Below are 14,092 nucleotides of genomic sequence, written 5' to 3'. Positions count from 1 at the left end.
ACATTCATTCCAACATATACATTTCCAGGTACATGTCTGATTTGAACTATGGACAAAAATAATGGGAGAAACAAAGGAAAAGCTAACCTATACAAATCTGTTTTAAGGTTCTCAGTAAGAGTCTTAGTTTTGCCAGGACTGAGATGAAGGAAACTAAGACACTAATGTCTGTAAAAGCCTTCACTGAGAGGCTGCTGAGGTTGGTTGGCAGAAAAGTACAGCAGTATATTGTCAGCGTAGCAATGGTAAGAAATAGTGTGGAACCAGTCATGCAGATGAAGCTGAGAAAAAGCGATGTCAAAGGCTGCAGATAAAAATAGCAGGACTAAAATGCAATATTCATCTTGATCTAAGTTCATAAGAATATCACTTATCAAAATTTATCAAAGATAGTTTCCATCAACTAGCTGACAGAGCTGATGAGCAACAACTTGCTCAAGAATTGTTGAAATGAACAGCAGTTTATAACTGGGTCTGTAGTTAAGGCTGGCCTAATTGTAACTGTAGTTAATTACTTAATGTAGTGCGGTAATGTATTGCATTCGTGTATTACTGAAAAATGTAATGTGATTACAGTAATACATAACTTTGGAACATGTTGCATCCAACGCTGGATCTAGGAAGGGTTTTTTTAAGTAACGTGAAAATGCTGGCTGTTTTTTTTTTCATCTTGTATGCACCCAGATGAAAGGGATTGATTAATAATAGAGAGAAGCCAGGGAGAGATGACAGGTAGAACTCGTTTAATAAATTTAGGAGGGATATAATGTCAGTTGGGCAGGAAGATGTGTACATCTGAGAAATTTTTATCAAGGAGATGTGTCCTGGAAATGAGATTAAACTCAGATAATAGCACTGGATGATACACTTGGGCAGGTTGATAGGATCTTGTATTGAACTGTGACTGTGACCTGTTCAAGTCACATACTACTGATCTTTCCAACAAAGAAAAGTAGAAGTCATCAGAGCACATGGCAGGGAAAGCATACTGAGCAGGATTAAGGATTCTGTTACTGGTCTTCAACAAAAACCTTGGATTGTGCTTACAAACAAACCACCAAACCTTACATCTGCATCTAATTTCTTCATGTGAAGGTAGTATATATATGGAGGTTTCTGTTGTACCATCTCCATTCTGCCTTTCTATACATGCTTCTCTAATGACAAATATTATTGTTGATCCAGAGTAAAGGATTGGCAACTGGGGCTAAGCTGGCTTTTAATGGGGCTACATAATCAAGAATATATTACATCAATCACGTAATTGATGAGTGATAAGTCACTGATATATAAATAATTAGGTGTTGATATGGGTACATTAGAAAAGAGAACTGAAACCCTAGCTGCCAAATTCTCATTAAAGATGCAATAATGAGCAATTTGGCTGTGGAAAGACAACACTGTCTGAAACTGTTGAAAATGAGCAGATCAGACATACAGTACATCTGGAAAGTATTCAGCTGTTTTGTCTCACATTTTGTCATGTTACAGCATTATTCCAAAATGGATTAAATTCATTCTTCACCTCAGAATTGGACACACAACACACCGTGATGACAAAGTGAGAAAAAATATAACATGCACGTAAGTATTCAAAGATTTTGGTCAATACTTTTTGGAGCACGTTTGGCAACAAGTTTTTGAGTATGATGATACAAGCTTTGCAGTTTCTCCAGTCTTGTTTCTTTGAATCTCTCAATTCAATTCAATTCAATTCAATTCAATTTTATTTATATAGCGCCAAATCACAACAAAAGTCGCCTCAAGGCGCTTCATAGATACAGAGAAAAACCCAACAATCATATGACCCCCTATGAGCAAGCACTTTGGCGACAGTGGGAAGGAAAAACTCCCTTTTAACAGGAAGAAACCTCCGGCAGAACCAGGCTCAGGGAGGGGCGGCCATCTGCTGCGACCGGTTGGGGTGAGAGAAGGAAGACAGGATAAAAGACATGCTGTGGAAGAGAGACAGAGGTTAATAACAGATATGATTCAATGCAGAGAGGTCTATTAATACATAGTGAGTGAGAAAGGTGACTGGAAAGGAAAAACTCAATGCATCTTGGGAATCCCCCGGCAGCCTACGTCTATTGCAGCATAACTAAGGGAGGATTCAGGGTCACCTGGTCCAGCCCTAACTATATGCTTTAGCAAAAAGGAAAGTTTTAAGCCTAATCTTAAAAGTAGAGATAGTTTCTGTCTCCCGAATCCAAACTGGAAGCTGGTTCCACAGAAGAGGGGCCTGAAAACTGAAGGCTCTGCCTCCCATTCTACTTTTAAATACTCTAGGAACAACAAGTAGGCCTGCAGAGCGAGAGCGAAGTGCTCTAATAGGGTGATATGGTACTACAAGGTCATTAAGATAAGATGGGGCCTGATTATTTAAGACCTTGTATGTGAGGAGCAGGATTTTGAATTCAATTCTGGACTTAACAGGAAGCCAATGAAGGGAAGCCAAAACAGGAGAAATATGCTCTCTCCTTCTAGTCCCTGTCAGTACTCTTGCTGCAGCATTTTGGATTAGCTGAAGGCTTTTCAGTGAGTTTTTTGGACATCCTAATAATAATGAATTACAGTAGTCCAGCCTGGAAGTAATAAATGCATGAACTAGTTTTTCAGCGTCACTCTGAGACAGGATATTTCTAATTTTAGAGATGTTGCGCAAATGGAAGAAAGCAGTCTTACATATTTGTTTAATATGTGCGTTGAAGGACATGTCCTGGTCAAAAATGACTCCAAGGTTCCTCACAGTGTTACTGGAGGCCAAGGTAATGCCATCCAGAGTATGAATCTGGTTAGATACCATATTTCTAAGATTTTCAGGGCCGAGTACAATAACCTCAGTTTTATCTGAATTAAGAAGCAGAAAGTTAGCGGCCATCCAGGTCTTTATGTCTTTAAGACATTCCTGCAGTTTAACTAATTGGTGTGTGTTATCTGGCTTCATGGACAGATAGAGCTTGGTGTCATCTGCATAGCAGTGAAAATGTATGCTATGTCTTCTAATGATGCTGCCTAAGGGAAGCATGTATAATGTAAACAGAATTGGTCCTAGCACTGAACCCTGTGGAACTCCATAATTAACCTCAGTGTGTGAAGAGGACTCTCCATTTACATGCACAAATTGGAGTCTATTAGATAGATATGATACAAACCACTGCAGTGCAGTACCTGTAATACCTACAGCATGTTCTAATCGCTCTAATAGGATATTATGGTCGACAGTATCGAACGCTGCACTGAGGTCTAGCAGGACAAGCACAGAGATGAGTCCACTGTCAGAGGCCATAAGAAGATCATTTGTAACCTTCACTAAAGCTGTTTCTGTGCTGTGATGAGCTCTGAAACCTGACTGAAACTCTTCAAATAAACCATTCCTCTGCAGATGATCTGTTAGCTGTTTGACAACTACTCTTTCAAGGATTTTTGATATGAAAGGAAGGTTGGAGATTGGCCTATAATTAGCTAAGACTGCTGGGTCTAGAGATGGCTTTTTGAGTAAAGGTTTAACCACAGCCAGCTTGAAGGCCTGTGGTACATAGCCGATTATTAGAGATAGGTTGATCATATTTAAGATCGAAGAATTAATCAATGGCAGGACTTCTTTGAGCAGTTTTGTAGGAATGGGGTCTAAAAGACACGTTGATGGTTTGGAGGAAGTAATTATTGAAGTTAACTCAGAAAGATCAATTGGAGAAAAAGAGTCTAACTTAACATCAATGGTACTAAGAGTAGCTGTAGATAATATTACATCTGTGGGATGATTACTGGTAATTTTTTCTCTAATGATAAAAATTTTATTTGTGAAGAAGTTCATGAAGTCATTACTAGTTAACGTTAAAGGGATGGTTGGCTCAACAGAGCTCTGACTCTTTGTCAGCCTGGCTACAGTGCTGAAGAGAAACCTGGGGTTGTTCTTATTTTCTTCAATCAGTGATGAATAGTAAGATGTTCTGGCTTTGCGGAGGGCTTTCTTATAAAGCAGCAAACTATTTCTCCAGGCTAAATGATGATCCTCTAAATTTGTGACACGCCATTTCCTCTCCAGATTACGAGTCATCTGCTTTAGGGTACGTGTTTGAGAATTATACCACGGAGTCAGGTACTTCTGATTAGAGACCTTAGTTTTCACTGGAGCTACAGTATCCAGAGTCGTACGTAGTGAGGAGGTGAAATTATTAACAAGATAATCGACCTCTGTTGGGGTAGCGTTCAGATAGCTGCTCTGCTCTGTGTTGGTACAGGGCATTGAAGATGATAACAGTGGGTGGATTATATTCTTAAACTTAGTTACAGCGCTTTCAGAAAGACATCTACTTTGATAAAATCTACTCTCCACTGCTGTGTAATCAATTATTGTAAATGTAAATGTTATCAGGAAATGATCAGACAGGAGAGGGTTTTCAGGAAACACTGTTAAATGTTCAGTTTCTATGCCATATGTTAAAACAAGATCTAGAGTGTGATTAAAGTGGTGGGTGGGTTCTTTTACATTTTGAGAGAAGCCAATTGAGTCTAATAACAGACTAAATGCCATGTTGAGGCTGTCATTTTTAGCATCTACATGGATGTTAAAATCACCCACAATAATTATTTTATTTGAGCTCAGAACTAAATTAGATATAAAGTCTGAGAAATCAGACAGAAACTCTGTGTAAGGCCCAGGTGGACGATAGATGATAACAAGTAAGACTGGTTTCTGAGTTTCACAGCTGGGGTGGACAATGTTAAGCATCAGGCTTTCAAATGAATTAAAAGTCTGTCTTGGTCTTTCATTAATTAATAGGCTGGTGTGAAAAATTGCTGCCACACCGCCCCCTCGGCCTGTGCTTCGAGGTTTCTGGTAGTTAGAATGACTCGGGGGTGTTGATTCATTTAAACTAACATAATCATCCTGCTGCAACCAGGTTTCTGTAAGGCAGAGTAAATCAATTTGTTGATCAATTATTAAGTCATGTACTAACAGAGACTTGGAGGAGAGAGACCTAATATTTAATAATCCACATTTCACTGTTTTACTCTTTGGTTCAGATGTGGATACTGTATTGTTCTTTCTTTTTGATTGTTTATGTTTAAGTTGTTTGTTGCTGGTTTTTAGTTTGTTTTTTGTCTTTTTGGAAGCTGACACAGTCTCTATGGAGATGGGTTTTTGGGGGGGTAGCAGGAGGAGAGAAGCTGCAGAGAGGCGTGTAAGACTGCAACTCTGCTTCCTGGTCCCAACTCTGGATAGTCATATTTTGGGGGGTTTAATAAATTTGTCCATATTTCTAGAAATGAGAGCTGCTCCATCCAAAGTGGGATGGATGCCGTCTCTCCTAACAAGACCAGGTTTCCTCCAGAAGGTTTGCCAATTATCTATGAAGCCCACATCGTTTCTGGGACACCACTCAGACAGCCAGCAATTTAAGGAGAACATGCGGCTAAACATGTCACTCCTGGTCTGATTGGGGAGGGGACCAGAGAAAACTACAGAGTCCGACATTGTTTTAGCAAAGTTGCACATCGATTCAATATTGATTTTAGTGACCTCCGATTGGCGTAACCGGGTGTCATTACTGCCGACGTGAATTATGATTTTACTGAATTTACGTTTACCCTTAGCCAGCAGTTTTAAATTTCCTTCAATGTCGCCTGCTCTGGCCCCTGGAAGACAATTGACTATGGTTGCCGGTGTCTCTAGCTTCACATGTCTGAGAACAGAATCACCAATTACCAGAGTTTGACCCCCGGCGGGTGTGTCACCGAGTGGGGAAAAACGGTTAGACACATGAACGGGTTGGTGGTGTACCTGGGGCTTCTGTTTAGGACTATGCTTCCTCCTCACCGTGACCCAGCCGCCCTCTTTCCCCAGCTGCTTGGGGTCTGCCGGGGAACAGCTAGCGGGGCCTACGCTATCTTCGGCTGCACCAGCTACAGGGGCCTTGCTAGCTACGGGTGAATGAAGGGTGCGAAGCCGAGTCTCCAATTCAGTAATCCTGGCCTCCAGAGCTGCAAATATGCTACATTTGTTACAGATATCATTACTGCTAAAGGAGGCCGAGAAGTAACTAAACATCTGACACAATGAGCAAGAAAGTGCAGGAGGGACAGGTGAAGTAGCCATGGTGCTAACGAGTCGGCTACGAGCTAAGCTAAGCTAGCGAAACAGTACAGAGACAGTGAGTGAATACTTTGGCTATAAATTAGGTAGTGAGTACACAGAAAGTGTGCTTCGGATGAAGCACGTGAAGATTATACTATGAAAGAAGAATGTATTTAAAAGTTGTTAATTAAATTGCTAAGCAAATAAGCTACTACTCTTCAAACCATTTCTTAAATTATAGGAACTTTCTGGATGGGGCTGAGAGTCACTGTTTCTTTTTTTTTCTTTTATAAGAAAAGCTGTAGACTCTCAAGCTCCATTAGGGTGGATAGTGAGATATCTGTGCACAGCCATTTTCAGATCTCTCCAGAGATGTTCACTGAGGTGGTTGTTCACTTAAGCACAGTCAAAAAGTGGTGCTGAAGCCACTCTTTTGGGATCTTGGCTGTGTGCTTAGGGTCATTGTCCTGTTGGAAGATGAACTTTCACCCCAGCACGAGGTCCAGAGCAGGTTGTTATCAGTGGTGTCTCTGTGCACTACTGCATTCATCTTTCCCTTGACCCTGACTAGTCTTCCGGTTCCAGCCAGGTGATGAGCATTGCCTGGTTTCCTTCAGATATGATTTTTGGCAGTTTGTCATGATTAGAAAGTCCTTCAGGTGGCCTGTCGTGTAGGTTGGCCACTGTAGCATGCAGGCGTGATTGGTAGAGCGCAGCAGAAATTGTCCTTCTAGAAAGTTCTCCTTTCTCCACAAAGCAATGTTGGAGCTCTGTCAGAGTGACCATTGGGTTCATGGTAACCTCCCTGACTAAGGCCATTTAACCAGGATCACTCAGACTGACCAGGCAGCCAGCTCTAGGAAGAGTCCTGGTGGTTTCAAACTTATTCCAATTATGGATGATGTAGGCCTCTTTTCTCATTGGGGTCTTCAATGCTGCAGAAATTATTCTGTCCCCTCCACCAGATCTGTGCCTCGATACAATCCTGTCTCTGAGGTCTACAGACGATTCCTTGGACTTCATGGCTCAACTATGGGACATTATATAGACACGTGTGTGCCTTTCCAAATCATATCCAGTCAACTGAATTTACCACAGGTGGACTCCTGTCCAAACATGTGACATACGATCAGTGGAAACAGGATAGAAAGGTGGAAAGGCTTCGAATACTGTGTAGAATTCTGAAGTTAAAAAAGAATTTCATCCATTTTGGAATAAGGCCATAACCTACAAAATGTAGAACAAGTGAAGCGCTGTGAATACTTTTTGGATGCACTGTATGCCGGAAGATTACAGAATGAGTAAAAATTGCCAAGAGTAAAAATCAGACTGAAACTTAAAAGGCACAGTATTCAAATTAATAAGCCTGTGTATAGAAATTTGGTCAATATAAAACTTTTTCTATCTGCACCTTATAAACACTGATTGGTAAAGTTAAGGTGGCAGTGTAACAGCTATAGCAGTGGTTATGCAATTTAGCTGGTGAAAAGCTATTTAATTGCAATGGCAGGAAAACAGCTGTGCCTGTAATAGAGTGGGAATGGACAAGATTTCCCAAACATAATTTTTGAAGAATTAAACCCCTAATCATTAAATAACTGTAACTTGAATATGTTTTGTTAGACAGTTTATGTAAAACAAATAGGGTTAGGGTCTATAAATATATGGACAACTAGGGTCTTACCCTAAGACCCTGTCAAGGGTCTAATACTTTCTTAAATTATAGGAACTTTCTGGATGGGGCTGAGAGTCACTGTTTCTTTTTTTTTCTTTTATAAGAAAAGCTGTAGACTGAGCTCACAGGTCCATAATTATGTTTAATGTGGAAGAAAACATCCAGCAAGAAAATGAACTGCTACTTTTATTGTAGACATAATGAGAAGGCTGTCAGCTAAACAATTAGACTAACCTCCCAAAGATTAAGACTAGCTTTCCACCCTGCATATTCCATGTGCACAGGGACTGACCCCAACCATTTCCATTTGAAATGGCTGCTATTTGAGACGCACACCTGTGGTGGCTGCACACTGGCTGTCAGCCCTAGTTATATAAAAACCAAATATGCATGGACTCTTCAAGCCTTTGATTTCCATCATTTTAAAATCAAGCAGACATGTGTTGGCCTTAGCAATGAGTGTGCCTGGTCAGTATCTTTACCAACGCTGAAGTCACGATTGCATAAATGTTCTTCTCTGCACCTCAGACAAGAAAAGACTAATCTGATGCCTCCCAGGCACACTTGAGAACTGTGGACAGGGATCATTTATCATCAGCCACTGGCAGGTTGGATGGCATAACATGTTGCTTATACTCTCAATCTCAAGCAAGAAAGCAAGATCTTGGAATAACATTACTATCTTCTTTGGTTCCAGAGAGACAGCTAGGACATCAACGTCCCAGGGACTTCTGTGCCTCCTTTCCTTTCAGTCTCCTGCATCTACTCAATAGAGTCCTGGTGCAACAAGTGAGCCTTATTTCTTGTGGCTAGTTAGAAGATATTGTTCTGAGCAACTGCACCATTCCTTCACGGATACTTCTGGGAACTAGTGGTCCAACATGACCTTCTGCCCCAAGCACAGGGAAACTGCATTATTTACACAAATCTACTAATGATCTTTCTTCACATTACACTCCTGGTAATAGATCTTCACCAGATGATGGAGCTGGCAGTCGTGGAGAAAGGCCTTCGGCGCTGTTCAAACGATCATCTTGGGGAATGTGAGGTGTTCGGACAGTAGTATAGACAGGCTCGGTGAGTTCATTAAGACTCAGGTGGAACACAGTGAACATAGTTTGATGTGCTTTGAACAGCATTGGGGCACTGTAGCAAGACGGACCACGTACACATCGCCCAGACCAAAGTGTGACCCAACTTGGCTTCAGGTTTGTTTTTTTTCTGGTGGACAGAAAAACTGAACTGATACTACTGGAATGCATCTATATAACTCACTAAAGGAATTTATCATCGTTGCTCTGGTGTGAATCTGTTTCAGTCCTCTACCATTTGTGAAAGAGTTCGTTTAAATGACTGTGGTGAATGGTTTCAGTGCTGGACTTGTTCCAATGATCATCATAGGGAATGTGAGGTGGTTGGACATTCCCAAAGGTGATGAATGGATCCCGACCCTCTGTGATCCTACCATCTAAACACTTTCTCTAACAAATGTTTCAACTCTGCTACCTCAAGAACAGATACAAAAACATTATTATCTCATACCACGATACATGCATTTATTTTAAGATCCTTATTATCTTTTGTTCTTTTGTTTTGTTTTGCTTTGTGTTCCTGTAACACAGTAATTTCCCAACTTTTGGGATAAATAACGTTTTTATTCTTCTTTTAAATGTAAAGCATTACATTAGAGTTTGCATTTCTGTCTGTGCATACATGGGTGTTCTCTCCTGATACTCAGGCTAGTCAAGTTAATTGGTGATTCTAAATTGAATGTGAGCTTGAATAAATGTGTCGCTCTCTGCTGACGCACTGCAGACCTGTCCTGGGTGTGCCCATCCTCTCCTTTTATGACAACCGGGACAGGCTCCCTCAACCCTAAGCCGCATAAGTGGTTAAGGCATTAATGGAAAATATCTATACAATAGAGAGGGTCATGTCATATTTTATCAATACAGTGGAGGGTTACATTACAACTAAAGTTCTCCCACCTCCAGCTCCAGGCTGCTTAGAAACATAATCTAATTATCACTTACAAAGATGCCAACCATGTGCTTAAAGCTAAACATTGCATGGCAACAGCAGCTGTAATGTGTTTCGACATAAGCAGTACCATGTGGGGCATACAGTATGTTTTATATAAATATATAAAGAGTGAGAGAACATGTAGGCTGGTCTTTAATATATATTTAACAGCTTTCAATGGGTATTTTGGAACATATTCTAATTCATAAAAGTACTACTTTTGTTAGTGTTTTTTGTATTAGATTGTGTGTGTGTGTGTGTGTGTGGGGGGGGGGGGGGGGGGGAGTATAGCAAAAAGACTGCAATCAGACTCTTCTACAGGAGTAACCAAAGCTGCACTGATCAACACTGAATGACAGTCCAGGCGAGCAGCAATTCAACCACTACAGCAAACAAATAGCCTCACTGACCAGTGCACCTCCAGCAATTGTGCGCTACATCACCGTGCAGCAATAGCCAACGTTGCTAATGAGCTATTACAGCAGTGACCTCCGGGACAAACTCATTACCAGGTGACAATAGACGCCAGACAGAAGCTAGATTCATTATCATAATTATCAGCACCGCCTTTATTGCAGCTCGCAGGGGTTGTTGATCGAGATACACGCTTGTGTGCGAACCTGCATCTGTGTGACTGAAAGCACAAGACAGAGAGCATTACAAGTAGTTAGAGACCATTACAATACTGTGAAAAATTATCTCAGTGCTGTGCAATAGCTTGGAGCAATTTGACTAGAATTCTCTCATATTTTATAGGCTGTAATGAGGAAGCCTGTACTTTCAAATAACATTTGGAAAAGTCCATTTATAGCCCCACTGAATCCTGAATGAATATTCTAATTTTTTTTTTCTTTTTGACATGACAGAGTCAAACATCGAGCTCAGAACTGTGTGCAAGGATGCACACATGCACACAATGGACGGCCACTTCAATGCTTTGCAGCTGTTCCATCTGTTCACTTGAATCTATCAAATGGTCATCTATCAATGGTCCCTCTTGCTGCTCCCTCTCTTGTCAAACGGCAGAGGGAAGTTTACAAACTTGCGCTTCTCAGGCTTCACGACAGCAGGGAACTTACTCATTACTCATGGAGCCAATGAGAGAACAGGGAAACATAGGTATGCAGCTGATACTCTAGCAGGTAAGTATTTAACAGGTACAGATCATGGGTAAGTAAGTGCATTGCAGGAAGAAAGAACAAGTGTGTTGCAGGTATTGAGAGCAGATAAGTAATCAACGGGTACTTAAGCAGATGTGTTATCATTCTCTGACCTGGGTACACAGCAACATCAGCATGGGTTTGGCAAGATGCAACATTGACTCACTGTCTCACCTTCTCCTGATGGGATAAGTGGTGGCAGTACTTTGCCATGTGAAGAAGGTTGTATTTGCAGCAAGTGAGGCAAGAGTGAGCAAGGCCTTGTAAGCAGACGGGTCTTGGTCAGGAAGCTCCAAGCAAAGGAGAATTCTACAATGCAGAATTGACTGGGGATGAGACGCTCGATACTGATGTTTTGTCACTAGTTCAAAAAGCACGAAAGTTTTTGTTGGGTTTGTGCTTCCACAGGCCCCGCTGGTTTAGAAACTTATTCCCGTTAACGACAAGGAAGCAAGACAATCAGCTTTAACCGGTTTTTCTTGCTAGCAAGGGAAGGATCTCAGAGCAGCCCTTCTGCTCTCGGTCAGACCACTTCGAAGAACCAGCTTCCGCTTGCCACCTTTTATTGAAAACAGTTACGGTATACACAAGCACCACCCATTGTAAAAAAAAAACCTATGGTCACAAAAGATAAGGTACTATGTGTGTATGTGTGTGTGACCTCCTGCTCACCAAAGGGTCATAAAAGCAGGAAGCTTACTAAACAAGAAAACAGAACCCTCACATAGGATGTGCCTATATTGTTGTCTTTATACCCCAGTAATACCTGATGACACCACAAACTCCCAGAAAGATTAAGAGTTAGCAACAGTAGCCGAGCGGCTGGAATAACCACAGCAAAAGACAGTGGCAACTTTTTGACAGTTAGTGAAACCTACAGTAGGTACAGTGCCTATGCTAATAGAACTGTAGAGGTCAAACGATATCTCAATGATGCATTTGTTTCAAGGCCACATGATCCACTAGTTTATTGGCAGAAGCAAAGTGTTACCCTTCGAACCATCTCAACCTAATAGCTGAATAAAGGAAAAAGCCGAAAAGCTTTTGAATAGAAATCTTACTACAAATAAAGACGGTTACTCCAAAATAAGTGTTGATCATCGTTACTGATAGTCTGGTGTAATGTGTAACCTTGTCGAGATGTGACAATACCAAAAGTGGCCAATAGATGTCACTGTGGAGACGGATGTCAGATTGTTTCGTCAGAGTAGAAAAGCACTATATGAGTCCCAGCCCATTTATCGTGAGTAACAAAACAGTGCTACCACATGAGCAAGTTAGCATTCAGACAAGGAGCAGTAGTGAAGTCCTGGTTTAAATACTGTGTTACCTGCAGATGGATGACATACTCCATCTGCAGATTAATTGAACATGATATCAACTTGTTTTTCAGACAACCCTGCTAATTGAGAATATAAATATGGAACAATTAGGAGACTAGTAATTAATTTTGCTTTTCTAGCAGAAAAAAAGTCTCAGTTTCCATAAAGTGGCCAACATAAAGATGGTGGGTTAATTTGAATTCACTTCGTAAATCTTACAGGTTCACAGTGCTGCTATCAGTACAGTGTTGTGTGGTGCAGAGCCTTTTTAGTGCCTTTAACAATCTACTGTAGCAAAGTTGGGATAATTTCCATCAGGACAAAATTACAGCAGACAAAATCTGCAGGCAGTATAGCAAATTATTGGTTTCTTGCCCCAACACATTTACCTTCGATGCTTTCTGTCAAGCAGGCTCTCTAAGATGTAGTAAATGCTCCATGACATCATGTTTTTAAGCCCATTCTGGGGTTTGGTTGCCTAAACCAAAACAAAATGGGACTGAAAATGACTCCTGCCTCTTTGCAGCATGTGTGGAAATGTATGCAACAGGTTCTGAGTTAGCCACACTGCTTATACTAGTGGACAAGAAGTATTTGTGGTACAAATACTAGTAGTGGCAACAAACACACAGTCAGCACTACTGAGCGCATTTCAACACAAATAGCTTCCAACAATGTGCAAGGTTAAAATGGTCACAGGACTTACAATGTCTCTGACAGCAAATATTTTCTACATATCTTTGCGTGGAAATTTCTTCTATGCAGGTAACACGAACAAGGAACAAATCCTGGTCTCTTTTGTTATCACTTGCATCATTTCTTGTGTCACAATATACCTAACCTGCACAGCCTGTAGGTTAGGTTACGCTGCACCCTTTTCAGCTTGTTACACCTACTTTGCACAGAATGTAACTGCACTGGATGGAAACTGTAAAGTGCAGCAGTGTTCAGTATAAATACTCCTAGAATACTAGCCTAGGTTATATAAACTTTATTAAGGGTGAAAGTTTTTGTGCGAGGGTGATTAGTCAATCAAAAATCCACATGGCGCATCCTAGCAACCCCAACCCTGAATTCAGATTGAACAGATTTAATAAACTCTTAATTAAATACCGCAAATAAGCATACAAATTAGTTTCTGAGCATTTAGTATTCCATCAAATAATATTTTCTTCAAGATGCCATCGTTAAAAAAGTGGAAGTGGTGTCCTCTGCAATGTCGCCTACTGTTTTCGCTTTTTTTTAGTAGCTAAAAATTAAAAATAAACTGACTACAACATAAATCAAGGATAAGCAATATGTAGTGTCTAGTAAAATAACAAATTTAAATAAGCTCTAAATTGTCAACTCGTTTTCTTGAGGATATCTTTCAGCATTCTGAAAAAAAAGAGAGAGAGAGAGAGAGAGAGAGAGAGAGGAGGAGCAAACCTCCCGCCAGGCGTATGCGCTGTGTATAATGAGGCTTTTCTGTTTTAGCTATAGTGCCAAAATATTTCAGAACTGAAAACACAAAGTCAATGCAAAATCACGCGGGTCTGTTTTACACGTGTCAAAGGTGAAAAGACAGAACAAGGCAGAAGAGAAGAGAGGATGGCAGGGAGAAAAAAAACTCCCAGAACACAAAACGTTATCAAAAGGAAGGAGAGGAGACAAAAAGGGGAAGGATGGAGAGCAAGATTGTAAACAGGAAGGAGGGATGAGAAGAGGATATTCAGAGGAGGAAAAAGTGATCAAGATTAACAGGGGAGATGGAAATGAAGAGCAGATGGATGGGAAGGATGAAAATCAGTGAAGTCAAGAAGAAGGCAGGGAGGAGGGGTAAGGGAAGACA

The sequence above is a fragment of the Perissodus microlepis genome, chromosome 20 (genome assembly GCF_051167445.1).
Source record: "Perissodus microlepis isolate ML-2025 ecotype Zambia chromosome 20, ASM5116744v1, whole genome shotgun sequence".
Classification (NCBI taxonomy): Eukaryota; Metazoa; Chordata; class Actinopteri; order Cichliformes; family Cichlidae; genus Perissodus; species Perissodus microlepis.
This window is presented reverse-complemented; position numbering follows the sequence as displayed.